At 33.3% G+C, this 14348-nt stretch overlaps 1 pseudogene; it reads left to right on the forward strand.

The window, feature by feature from the left end:
- LOC124355413 overlaps nucleotides 1–14313 on the forward strand; it is a 37619-nt pseudogene extending 23306 nt beyond the window's left edge.
- The last annotated feature ends 35 nt before the right edge of the window (nucleotides 14314–14348 follow it).

Below are 14348 nucleotides of genomic sequence, written 5' to 3' on the forward strand. Positions count from 1 at the left end.
CTGTATGTCATAACTTGTGTATGTAGAGTTACTGATACTCAAATTCAAGAAGATAAAACAATGTTTGAAGTATCAGCCAATGGAACCTAGTTTTGGCGTTTTGAAAGCTGTCCGGGTTGTATATTTCCAAATCATAATCACTTTTTTTTGGGGAGGTCTTATGAAATAGGATTGTTTAAGATTAGGTTTTTTTCCCAAACGTATTATTACCTTACCTAAAATCAATCAATATAGTAATTTAGGAAAGAATCCTGTCAGTATGGAAGCAATTATGAACTAGTACTGACGGAGGTTATTGGAAAGAGAACTTTTGAATGAATGATTCTATAACTGACCACACTCTAAATAACTGCAGGAATATTTCAAAATGGCCTTAGTTGAGAACAAAAATCGAGAAAGATGATACAAATTATATATTATCTTCCACCATGAAGTCATAGGTTGATAAACGAAATATTGTATGTATATATATAAATAAAATATTACCCTGATTAAAAAACATGATAGCGCTATTATGAAAAACATTCACAGGAGTCTAAAATTACAAGACACGTGTCACCTATAGTTCCAAAGTGGAATTCCAGCCTAACCTCACGTGCAACCCTGTGTCTCTCAGTTATTTAAAACCGTTTAACACAGATATGAAGTCTCTTCTGACACTAAGATGGGTTCATTAGTTTGCCATTACATAATATAACTGTAATTTATTACTTTTCGAATTTCTTTTTACTTTAAAAGTATTAAAACTGTAAGAAATGGTTTGTATGTAAAACCTTTCCTTTAGGAGATGACCACCATTGGGAAAACAAAGTTGTCAACATATGAAATTTCAAACGTTCTTGAAAATTTATAAATGATACAGAAATTTGCCAGCCTAAAATGATATTACGTTTTTATTTGTTCTGCATATACACTCAGAAAACGTCGTAATACAAGGTTTGGTGAATGTTTCTCCTTAGCCAGTTGCCTTAAATTTGTTTCTTTCGAGGTTATAACAGATAAAACTGTTAAATGGTATAAGAATACACCTCCTGGCATGGTCGGTAGAATAATAGATTTGTTGTTGTTGTATTAATATCTTACTGTTTAAATGGATAATTACAATATCTAAATAGCTGTAAGGGTGCAATCCAGTTTTTTCACCCACATTTGTATAACTTATTTGTAATACATAAATTATACAAGTGCTACATAAAAGTATAAATTCCGAATGTTAGAAAAATTTTTTGCATTTAACTGAATGATGACTCATAAACTTCCTAACTGAGTGCAAAATAACTTGAGTGCTTATGAAATGTTAATTCTTTTATTGCTAATCTTAGTTTGCGTGAGTTATTATGACAGTTACCTTATCATTTTATTTGCTGTAATTTTTTTATTTATTATATTTTAAGGCTTATTACTTGAAAACTTAAAAACGTATTACTGCAGAAGATGGTGAGAAGAACAGTTTCATAAAAGTTACTAATTATAACTTATCTTTATTAAATTGTTTGTCTGTACTTGAAAATATCCATAAGAGATACGAAGAAAATGAAATATTGTGTAAAGTATTAGTTGTATAGGTAAATTAAAATATTATCAACCAAATAATAGATGTGAGCCTTACTAATTTTTTATTTATTCTTTAGTTATATTTCCTCATCAGATAACGTCATGTATTTCCGTTAGTTTTATATAGTATCTCTGTCTACATGGAGTAACATGATTTTTAATTTGTGATACCGGAATTTATTTATGTCGTATGTTTTACAATATTATTATAAATTCGATATTTAATAAACTCTTGGCAACAAAATTAAGTAAAAAAAATTATTAAATAAAACTGTATTATTCCTCAGTCAGTGAATAGATATAATATAAAATGAACCCTAATCACTAGCGATAGTTCAATTATAGACACTAGGTAAGCAGCCTTCTGCTGAGTGATACGCTCTACGGATTCTGGGTTGCCGTGGCCAGTCATGTAACCGCTGCGCATAAATATTCCTACATGTAATAGTAGCTGAGTCAGAAGAAGCTGACTCGGAGAAGCTAAACGTAGTGAGGGTATGACTCAGTTCTCCAGAACACGTTGAGTAATCTGGAGTACCAATTAGCATGCGCCAATCTATAGACCAATGTCAATCCACTGGAGATTTTCCTTATAGATAACCTCAATCTATAAATTGACAAAAAAATCTAAACGGCCACCAAGCCAACAGGTAGTTGCGGAGCGGTAACAGATTCATGTCCAATACCAGCTACCTCTTGTGAAATATACCCTTCTAAGTTAAATATTTATTAACTATTACAAGTATAAACATTCTCCTAATTGATCAAAAGCTATGACACAGTTCATTATGTCCAGGGCTGCCACTATCTGTAAAGGCGCACCTTTAAATACCTCATATTGTTCAGTGATAGATTGAGCTCCGGCTAATATCTATATGATTCCACTTCTTTGACTTAGCTTTACAATTTGGAGAGCGTTGCTGTCTGTTATAGTTAGTTTTATTGATTGTCTCTTGTTGAAAGATCACTCAACATAGCTATTTCTTAAAAAAATATTAAATTTAAGTGTTTTAAACGTAAGTCGTAGTAGTTAAAAAAGTTTCAAAAATTTAAAATAAAGTAGAAAATAATTTTTGTACTTTCGTTGTGCTTGTACCTTATCCACAATATTAGTATCCGTTACATAGAACACTCGATTTGCTTAAGTAATGCTTTAATATTGATGCTAAGTATAATGCGTTTTATTATTATTACTTTAATAATGTTACGCACTACTAAACCTGTTTCTAGTTACAACTCAAGCGTGGGGCCTGGTAGTGTGGCCTCGACTCTGGTGCTGCATCACGCCCAGAAGCGCCACTCGGGAAATTACACCTGCAGCGTGAACAACCTGGCGTCAGCATCTGTCTCCGTGCACATACTCAACGGTATGTGTCATAACGGTGAATATAACCAGTACTTGACAGTGTCTGTACTGCACTATGACAGTGCTGTAATACTGGATGTTCAATCAGAATATAACAAAGGGATAGGACTGTAACTTTTTTTATAAGGATAGATGTTGAGAACACACACACAATCATAACCTATAAGTTGTAAGTTAATAGTTGGAAAATTGTTTTAAGGCACTATAGTGTTTTATAATATGTATCTTTCAGGTTCATCCCTATTTTTAGGAAGAAATTGAGGCAAGCATTGCTCCAGAATCCTCTATGTCAACTAGACTTCCTAAAGTTTTTGGATAGCGAGAACTCCACCCACGTAATCAGTCATCCTTCGTAACAAAATAGATTTATATACTGGAATTTTTCCTCAACCCAGTATCGTGATAGTTTAACCAGTAAACTTGGATTAGTTTCGATTGATGGAACTGGAAACGTCCAGTACGTATTCAAATCTAACTGTTTCTTAACGTTTCAATGTTAATGGGTACTTCCTCAAAAGCATAATCTTAATGTATTCTACGGGAATTGATAGGATGGATGGATAATTAATCTCAATTTTTTTATATCGAAGTGATTAAATTATCCCCTTCACTTAATTAACAAACAAATTAAACTAATTTGATGCCTACCTTAGTAGACATTGTGAAACCGAGTTATGGTTGTTATTTTAGTTGGATATACAGCGAAGTACAAACTAAAAGGAATGCGTCATTATTTAAGTAATAAGGCGACCTTTTATCCTAATTCTTCATATACAATATAAAGGATTTTATGTCCTCGTATTTAAAGATATTTAATCAGTTCCTATTAATGACAGCACTCTTCAATTCTGGAGTTTATCTTTTTTTATCCCTATCAATATTCTTAATATATAGTCACTGTAATTTTATTTAATGGAGATTGTGACATGTGTCACTACATTATCAGACACTGTCATTAGTCATTTACAATTTAACTGTTTTCCACTTTGTGCTTGTACCTCAGATACTGTCATTAATCATTAACACTCACTGTATTTTACTTTGTGCTTGTACCTCAGACACTGTTATTAGTTATTTACCCGTTCATTGTTTTTATTTACTGCTTGTACATCAGACACTGCCATTAGCCATTCACTTCACTATTCTTTAATTTGTGCTTTTACCGAGACGTGGTGGGGAAATTTTATTAAGTTTAGTGTCTAAAGTGCTTAAGCCAAAAAAGCGAGAGTCAGATCTAGGTTTTGTTTTCATAAAAATTGCCCATTTATTCTGAATCCTCATCTAATCCAACATATAAGAATTATCTGGCCTATGCCAAATCCAATTTGAGTATATCCTGTGGAACGAGAACATATTAGTCATTAAAAATGCCGTTGTTTATTAGTGGACTTATTACATTATAATACTTACATTAGCTGGTTTGAGAGAAGTTTTTAAAACAAATTATTTCTCGATGGCATACTCAGGGAGAGTTCAGAATCACATTTGTCCTTTTATATTTTTCAATTTTACTTATAAAACTTTTTATAACTATTTTTATAACATCAACTTTTGAGATTGTCAGTCATAATTTCTGATACCCACCCAGAACCACTTTAATGTTACTATTTGTATAAACTACATCCCAAATAACTGCTATATGCATCCCAAGTTTTATATGCAGCCATCTGTTGCCAAGTGATTAATTGTATTTCTTTTCAGGTCGTATTTAAATTCCAAGAAAAAAAACTTTTTGATATATGATGCATTGAAAGGCATCTGGGACAAAAATGCCGCTGTTTTTAACGTTCTAGAAAAATTAACCATAATAATATAATATTTTTTTATTTTCCATTCGTTAATTTATATGAATATAACATAAAACGTCCTTGCAAATAACTGACCACATTTACAAGTATGTGTGGTCAGTGTGAATTATTAAATATAAACAAATTACCAACAATATCCTTAAACTAATATAAATACATAGTAATAACATTATAAATGAGCCCAGTCTCAAAACATCAAAAGACACTCTCTGAGGCGCTTGGTTTACTCTAAAAAATTATATACATACATATTATATTCCTATAATAGGTGGTAATGCAGTTTAACTTAACAATTCTCACATAATATACGTACTTAAATTTAAATTGTTAGATAAAAATAAAACAAAATACAGACGAGAAAAAAAATTAAATTAATTTCAACATATGTAAAGAATTTATACTAAGCAAACATTCATAAGTCTACATATTAGTTTAAAAATAACCACTCTTTAAATTTTTCAGAAAATATTTTTAAGTTTATACAACTTTTTACCTCATATGGTAATTGATTGAAGTACTTAGGACCTATATATTAAACAGATTGTTTAAAAATACTTTTTTTAACTTTAGGGAGTTTGAAAGTATTCGATTTGACCCAATTCTCGTATTGTGCATTAAATTTGTTGTTCCAGTATTTCCACTTTTAAGATAAAACACTCTTAAGACTTGTAAATAAATAGATGTTGAATAGGAAGTATCTTTAATTTACAGTATAGTGGAAATGAACTATCTCTCTTTTCTTTAGATGTAATTATTCTAATAAGGTAATTTTGGGATTTTCTTATATTCTCAAAATATATGTCTTGTAAGTGATGATAAAGATAACGTTAGAGATGAACATCAAAAGGAAATAAAAAGCACTGTCAGACACATTACTGCCAGGAATTAAGTGAACAAGTTACTCCAGGGTGTGTATGAGATTTTTTTTAAAATAATAAAGGTAGCTGTTTCAAGGGAGAAATATTATTTCCCGAAAGGAATATTGCTAATGAAGTTGGAAAAGAGATGCCGCTCACTTGGTCAGTAATATATCTGATAGAAAAACAGTTTCACTAAGAAGATCACAATAAAAAGAAAACAGAAATACACGTCTGAAGAAGCCCCATACACCTCCGTTTTCGTTAATATTGTCCGGAGCTATAACTATAAAATTAGTATTTATCCTCTTTATAAGAAAATTACTAAGGAAAGACAATCTTGATATCCTTGCACAGGTCAAAAAGATTATAAATGAAAGAAATAGGTAACCTTACTGAGCTTGGTACTGCTGAAAGACTTCTTTACTACCTTGAAATTGTGACCGTTAGTATTCCAGTTCGGATGAATTTAGAGTTTAGTCTAACATGTAAATGGGTTCTGACGGAAGCTTCAGTATTCTATACAACCAAAGATTCGTTTCAGATGAGGAGGGCTATTCATTTTTGGCAAGCTTTGTGCATCTACTACTGAAACAGAGAAATTAACCTTTGTTTGGTGAAATCCTCAACCGAGCTCTACACGTATCTTTTGACCAATTGAAATATTATTTTTAAACGATAGAAGAAGGAACTAATTTGAAAAAGAAGTTGTGAACGTAACAAATTAGACCACTGAAGCAACACCTACAGTTGTTAATCATAATAGTAGATTTGTTTCTGCATTTTACAATTCTCACCTTACGACGATTGATCAAAAGACTTTCGGGGCCATTACAGATACCTATACAATGTCTTAAGAAATTTGTGGTGCAAGACCGTTAGAGATGAGCAAGTTAAAAGATTTCAAGAGGAGCCAAATTGATTTAACTCACTGCGAGTACGGAATTTCACTTTTAAACATTTATAATTGGCAGTTTAGAGTCTAAGAGGAGAAATAGAAAAAAATAAAGAAATATATTCATGATATTCTGAAACACAGATGGGATTGTTGGTTGATTTTCTAAAACCTGGTTATGGTACTTCAAACGGTGGAAATAATGGTAGATGGTTTTTCAGTCAGTGTGAATTAGCATCGACAATCGCCGGGACAGATAAGTCGTATCAAGCGTTTTGGTGTGTTACTGAAAGCTTTATCTGGAAGCTATGTAACAGATACGAATCTACGCATTTGCAGTTCACGCTATGAGTACAGCTAAATTGTTTTTAACACTTTACCCTTGTTACAATATGCCTTCTAGCGTTAGAATATTATTTCATGGAACGGACATCATTGAAGCAGCAATATTTCCCATTGGTATATTTTCAGAAGAAGCTCTTGAGGCTAAAAACATAGATACATTTTGGGAGCACAACACAAGGAAGAATCCCGATTACGTAAATTTACAGACCTCCTCCATGCATTGTTCTTCACATCCGATCCACTTATATCATCAATATATTTTAATCAAGTGTCAAGACGAAAACATACGAAATCAATTTTTGACGAAGATATGAAAAACTTTTACTTGCAAAAGTAGTTGAACAATTTTCTGAGGATAGCGAATAAGAACTTTTTACATTCTTAAACTACATATTTTATATCTCTGCTTTATGTGCATGTTGTTTAAATAATGTGATCATCAAACACATTTTAGTTAGCCGTAGAACCCTCTTCGAGCGTGTTTATTAATATGTTAATATTATTTATATAGTAGTACAAAAATAATTATAAGTGATATAGAAATGTAATAAAACATGCATTAACTTAAAATATAAAATAAATTTAACTGTGGATTAAAATATTAATTATGTGTAAATTGAAGGGTAAACAGCTAGTTAAAAGAAGATTTTATTTCCTCTTTACTTATTGACGATAGCATCTCATATAAGATTATTAAATTTGTGATAAAACGTTAAATATCTTATCAACGTTAATTGTAGCCTTGAAGGTTTAAATAAGGTATGCATAAGTACACAAAACAAAAGTTTTCATAGTATAATTGTTATATAAATAAATTATAAATTATTCACTGTAACAGTTCAGTATAACTATTTTGTGTGCTATTTTTCAGTTAAAATATCCGTTGATTACAATGTTGCATTTATGAGATTATTGTCAGGTAAATAATGCTAACTTAGTATAATTCTTAGAAACCAATACAAGGCCCTAACAAACTTAATCTATTGGAGCTAAGCAGTAAGTATAATTTCAGTATATAAAATGGAAAATATTATTTTTTAAGTACTATAAGTACCCCAATTTTAGAGTAAAACATTTGCACTGCTAAAATAGTACTTAGCCGGCGTCAAAATAGTGTACACGGGGATCTTCGAGCTGTTGTGTAGCTGCATGGTGCAAGTTTACTATCACTATACTTCCGGGTAACTGAAAGCATTGATGATGGTGGCAGAGAGAGAAGAGGTGGTAAAAAGTAATGGTGATGTATTATTTCACCAGGCGAGGTGAGTACTAAGCAGTCTTCTGAAACTGAACCTGGTGACGAACGGAGTAAAGTGTACTTTCGCACCATCACCAATAGCCAAGCAGGTATAATGCTTGTAAGGACAGGGTTGCTCAGCGGTCACCCATCCAACGAACATCCACGCTGGCGTTGCTTAACTCGGTTATCGCAAGATCCGTTACATTATGCCATTAGTTTGATATTTTGCGTGCTTTGACTTAACTCCAGATTTTTCATTATCTGCTTGCTGCTGGACTGTCTAGTTCAAAATCTATTGTTTCGACTTTTTTAAACGTGGTTGAATTCCTCAAACGTTCTATTTTGCAGAAAACGTTAATAAAAGTACTCGTATATCCGTATAAAAATTATGTTGTTTTATATACATATTTTATAATTTCACAACTAACTACCTCATGGAAAATTTAGTACTTTCTCTTCGGATAATACACTACCACTTTTTTCAGTTTGAAAAAATTTTAAATACTATCTGTAAGAAATTTAATATTGTTATGTTGCAGGGGAGTTACCAGCTGCGGTGCACGATGGTAGCTCTGGAACAGTGACTTGTTGCCTGTCGGCCACTTGGTTGCTCACTTTGTGCTGCCTTAGTACCACTACATGTGTAACAGTAATACATGTAATATTGTTATGTTGCAGGGGAGTTACCAGCTGCGGTGCACGATGGTAACTCTGGAACAGTGACTTTTTGCCTGTCGGCCACTTGGTTGCTCACTTTGTGCTGCCTTAGTGCCACTACATGTGTTACAGTAATACATGTAATATTGTTATGTTGCAGGGGAGTTACCAGCTGCGATGCACGATGGTAGCTCTGGAACAGTGACTTGTTGCCTGTCGGCCACTTGGTTGCTCACTTTGTGCTGCCTTAGTGCCACTACATGTGTAACAGTAATACATGTAATATTGTTATGTTGCAGGGGAGTTACCAGCTGCGGTGCACGATGGTAGCTCTGGAACAGTGACTTGTTGCCTGTCGGCCACTTGGTTGCTCACTTTGTGGTGCCTTAGTGCCACTACATGTGTAACAGTAATACATGTAATATTGTTATGTTGCAGGGGAGTTACCAGCTGCGGTGCACGATGGTAGCTCTGGAACAGTGACTTGTTGCCTGTCGGCCACTTGGTTGCTCACTTTGTGCTGCCTTAGTGCCACTACATGTGTAACAGTAATACAGGTAATATTGTTATGTTGCAGGGGAGTTACCAGCTGCGGTGCACGATGGTAGCTCTGGAACAGTGACTTGTTGCCTGTCGGCCACTTGGTTGCTCACTTTGTGCTGCCTTAGTGCCACTACATGTGTAACAGTAATACAGGTAATATTGTTATGTTGCAGGAGAGTTACCAGCTGCGGTGCACGATGGTAGCTCTGGAACAGTGACTTGTTGCCTGTCGGCCACTTGGTTGCTCACTTTGTGCTGCCTTAGTGCCACTACATGTGTAACAGTAATACAGGTAATATTGTTATGTTGCAGGTGAGTTACCAGCTGCGGTGCACGATGGTAGCTCTGGAACAGTGACTTGTTGCCTGTCGGCCACTTGGTTGCTCACTTTGTGCTGCCTTAATGCCACTACATGTGTAACAGTAATACAGGTAATATTGTTATGTTGTAGGTGAGTTACCAGCTGCGGTGCACGATGGTAGCTCTGGAACAGTGACTTGTTGCCTGTCGGCCACTTGGTTGCTCACTTTGTGCTGCCTTAGTGCCACTACATGTGTAACAGTAATACAGGTAATATTGTTATGTTGCAGGAGAGTTACCAGCTGCGGTGCACGATGGTAGCTCTGGAACAGTGACTTGTTGCCTGTCGGCCACTTGGTTGCTCACTTTGTGCTGCCTTAATGCCACTACATGTGTAACAGTAATACATGTAATATTGTTATGTTGTAGGCGAGTTACCAGCTGCGGTGCACGATTGTAGCTCTGGAACAGTGACTTGTTGCCTGTCGGCCACTTGGTTGTTCACTTAGTGCTGCCTTAGTGCCACTACATGTGTAACAGTAATACATGTAATATTGTTATGTTGTAGGCGAGTTACCAGCTGCGGTGCACGATTGTAGCTCTGGAACAGTGACTTGTTGCCTGTCGGCCACTTGGTTGTTCACTTAGTGCTGCCTTAGTGCCACTACATGTGTAACAGTAATACATGTAATATTGTTATGTTGCAGGGGAGTTACCAGCTGCGATGCACGATTGTAGCTCTGGAACAGTGACTTGTTGCCTGTCGGCCACTTGGTTGTTCACTTAGTGCTGCCTTAGTGCCACTACATGTGTAACAGTAATACATGTAATATTGTTATGTTGTAGGCGAGTTACCAGCTGCGGTGCACGATTGTAGCTCTGGAACAGTGACTTGTTGCCTGTCGGCCACTTGGTTGTTCACTTAGTGCTGCGTTAGTGCCACTACATGTGTAACAGTAATACATGTAATATTGTTATGTTGTAGGCGAGTTACCAGCTGCGGTGCACGATTGTAGCTCTGGAACAGTGACTTGTTGCCTGTCGGCCACTTGGTTGTTCACTTAGTGCTGCCTTAGTGCCACTACATGTGTAACAGTAATACATGTAATATTGTTATGTTGCAGGGGAGTTACCAGCTGCGGTGCACGATGGTAGCTCTGGAACAGTGACTTGTTGCCTGTCGGCCACTTGGTTGCTCACTTTTTGCTGTCTTAGCGTCACTACTTGTGCCTCCATCGTTAGATGACAATTCTAGAACATTTTAGTTAGGTAATAAAAATGTGTATATTTTTATTATTAAAAATATTTTGCGTTATGTTTTTATTATTGACATAATAATAGTCTACAACACTTTATTTAATCCCCAATTTAAAAATCTTTTCTTCCTGAGTGAATGTTCTCTGCTGTTGGCACTGGCATACCTTAGCGAGTGTAGTTGATAAACCTTTCTTGGTTGTTCATAAATTACATGGGACACGAGTCTGCTAGGAAACATAAGAAGCTTGCAACTTTGAAACACTAAAACTTAAATTAATATTTACTTACGGGTTGAAACGAACCTACTTCTTTGTTACCTCTAATCCTTGCTTATTACGCTCGTAACGCCCCATTATCAACCCGTATAACGGTCAGTTTTAAGTGCATCAAGGTAGGAAAAATGTAATCCTAAAAAGAAAAACCCCGCTTCATATTGTTACTATATTTTTCCTTTTTGACCTTTACGAAAATTATCGTCGATGATGATCGAGTTCTATCCAAGGCCGATGTACTCTATCTATTTTAAGAAAGATATGATTATATACATATGAAGAACAAATTGGATTTATGTCCCTAGACTATTACTGTTTACGAGGAGTTTACAAATTTTATACCTGTATAGTTTGTTATTTGAAACCTGTAGTTCAACTGAAAAGCAAGAAATAATATACCGATTAGAACAGTTAAATTAATGTGTACGTACTACTATATAGTGCTATAATTCTTAAGCTTAAGAACAGATAGATACTATGGGTTTGTCTTCATTACAGGAGTGAATAATCATGTCTTTAAATTTAATATTCATATCTGCCTATGATAAATTGTGTCATAAGATTACAAAAATTTAAATATAAAGTTCTAATACAATATTAAAATATAGTAAGAAAGGATTACAAATTTTAGTTAAGATAAGTGTGGAGTTAAATTAAGATTCTTTCAATTATGATGCGTAGGCTAAATAGCCTTGGTGAAACAGTTTTAGGATAAATTTATTAATGCTCATTTTTTTAAATTTAGAAATTAATGAATTATAAATTGCATTATTACAAATTAATGTTATTAAAAGTCAGATTTTAACTAAACACAGAAATAAATTAATAAAAAATCAATATTGCAAAAGTTAGAATATAAGGGTGTTAAATTTTATTGGAGCAGTAAATTTTAGTTCTCACTACATAGAATTTACCAAGAGGATTTAAAAAAGACATATGTAGCCCTTCAGCCTCGTAAAAGTTTGACCGCTGGAGCCCAAGCACTGGGAATAAAACAAATTGCGGGTTAATGTTCAAATTTAAGTCTACACACAAGCACATTCAAACGAAGAAAAAGGACAAGGTGGCAGGAAACAAAGTCTTAGTTTTCAACAATATTGCTATTCATAGCCTTTTTACTTGAAGTCTTTTGTCTTCTTAACGCTGTATATCATTTTAATAATTGAAGAGAACTTTGATTGTAAAAAAAGTGTAAAGGATTTAATAATTGTGTTCAGAGAGCTTTAAAAATTCGAATCAGACATTAATTAAGGTATAAAATAAAAATTAAATTTTCAAGTACATTGAAAGTTTGAATATTATGATGAAGTAAGTGAATACAAAGTATATCCAATGCAAATAAAACTCGCAAACAAAAAATTATCTTAACTTATATTATATTATTATTTTTCTAAATGGTTTGTATTACATTTATGATAAAAAAGAGCTGAATAATATTTCATACGTCACTGAGCATAAACGATGTGTCTATTTCAAACATATTGAAGGCTGAAAAGTCTTCAGTGAAATAAAACTTGGCCTTCACTAATGAATCTGCTCACTCATCGATAGCCCAATACAAACCAAATTAAAGTACAGTTAGAGAACACTACGGTAGTTTTTCTGTCATCAATATTTTAAAACAACGGTCTATAGAATTCCTTAAAAAATGGTACTTATATAAATAAAGGATTGGTAAAAAGACAGAGTTTCAATTGCTTAACGAGCAGTATATTTATATTCCTTACAACATGTTTGAAGCTTGTAGTGTTTCTCTCAATCCACCTTCAACTCCTTAGCTATTTTTATTTGGTTCATTACTGCAACTCACATTATCCTACTGCATTCAATTATTGTGACGAACAGCTCAGATTGTTCAACTCAAAGAAGATACATAGTTTGTTTTAATGCATTACTATGTGACTAAAATTGTTCCGTCCATCATTATATTTGTTATAATCACGTAAATGTAAGTAACACTATTGGTCATGTGGAATTTGTAGTAACACATGATGTATCGGCTAGGCGTAAACGATCTTTATGTACTTCAGGTAAAACAAGTCATACTTGGCCAAACCATCCATAGAGAAAATGCACTTCAATGTTAATACGCTAGATGAAGATGGTACATACCACGCTATCTGAGAGTAATGTCTGCCACACCTGAAATGAAAATGCTGTGTTCACACAGCAGTTTGTTTTTTATCTGACTTACTTATCAAAAATACCTTAGCTAAATCTATCAATATTATTTAATGAAGGATTAAAATTTTAACAAATATCTAAAATTTCATCTTAAAAATATTACTGTCCGAGAACGGTTATTACATATTTGAGATCAATATCGAATGCTACGTTACAAATATAACGAAAGAGAGGACAATCGAAACTCTCATATTTATTTGAATTAATGATTTTGTTAGACTTGTTAACATATAATTACATTATTATATTGATTTTAATATTGCTCGTGGTACAATAATATGTTATTGTTGCAGAAGAAGAAGCTTGACCAATGGAGCGATATCGAGGAGCCAAACGTAAAGCAAGGAACTTTGACTGTATAAAACAATGAGGAACAATATATTAGTGACGAGATAACGATAGTGATACACAGACGTACCCTACAATAGGAGGTTTTCTACATAGCCTACAATATACTGCTACGAGTTGCTGAACAGTATGACTCAATCAAAAACATTGAAATAATTTTGTATTTTTGATTGGATAGATGTTTAATTATTGATAATGTGTAAATTATTGGTTACGGCTAAATGTAACGCATCTTAATAGAAGCATGAGGCTCAATTCATTTAAGTACATTAAGTACGTCTGATCCTTAACTCGATTTGAGTACATATAGTGTCTAACTTAGATCACACTCAAATACAGATATGTTTCAATGGGCTCTTTACCGGTTTGGTTATTGTAAATGATTGTATCTTATGTTTTATGTTATCGTTTGTGCAAACCAAACAGTTTTAAATAAATATTACTTGGAATGTGTAATACTTTAATTATTTTGGTTTTATTATTTATACATGTGTTTATTGTTTAGAAACATAAATTATTGTACATAGATGTAAGGTATACTCAAGAAACTATTATAAAACTATTATATTTTATTAGTCAAACATTCTAAAAGAATTATGTAAGACCGAATTTATATATTAAATAGAAAAATATATACGCTCGTTAAATATTTTAATTTTATGTCAAAACGAAAATATGTAAATATACTATTGTTATAGTTAATAAACATATGTAAATATTTG

The sequence above is a fragment of the Homalodisca vitripennis genome, chromosome 2 (genome assembly GCF_021130785.1).
Source record: "Homalodisca vitripennis isolate AUS2020 chromosome 2, UT_GWSS_2.1, whole genome shotgun sequence".
In the NCBI taxonomy this organism is placed as follows: Eukaryota; Metazoa; Arthropoda; class Insecta; order Hemiptera; family Cicadellidae; genus Homalodisca; species Homalodisca vitripennis.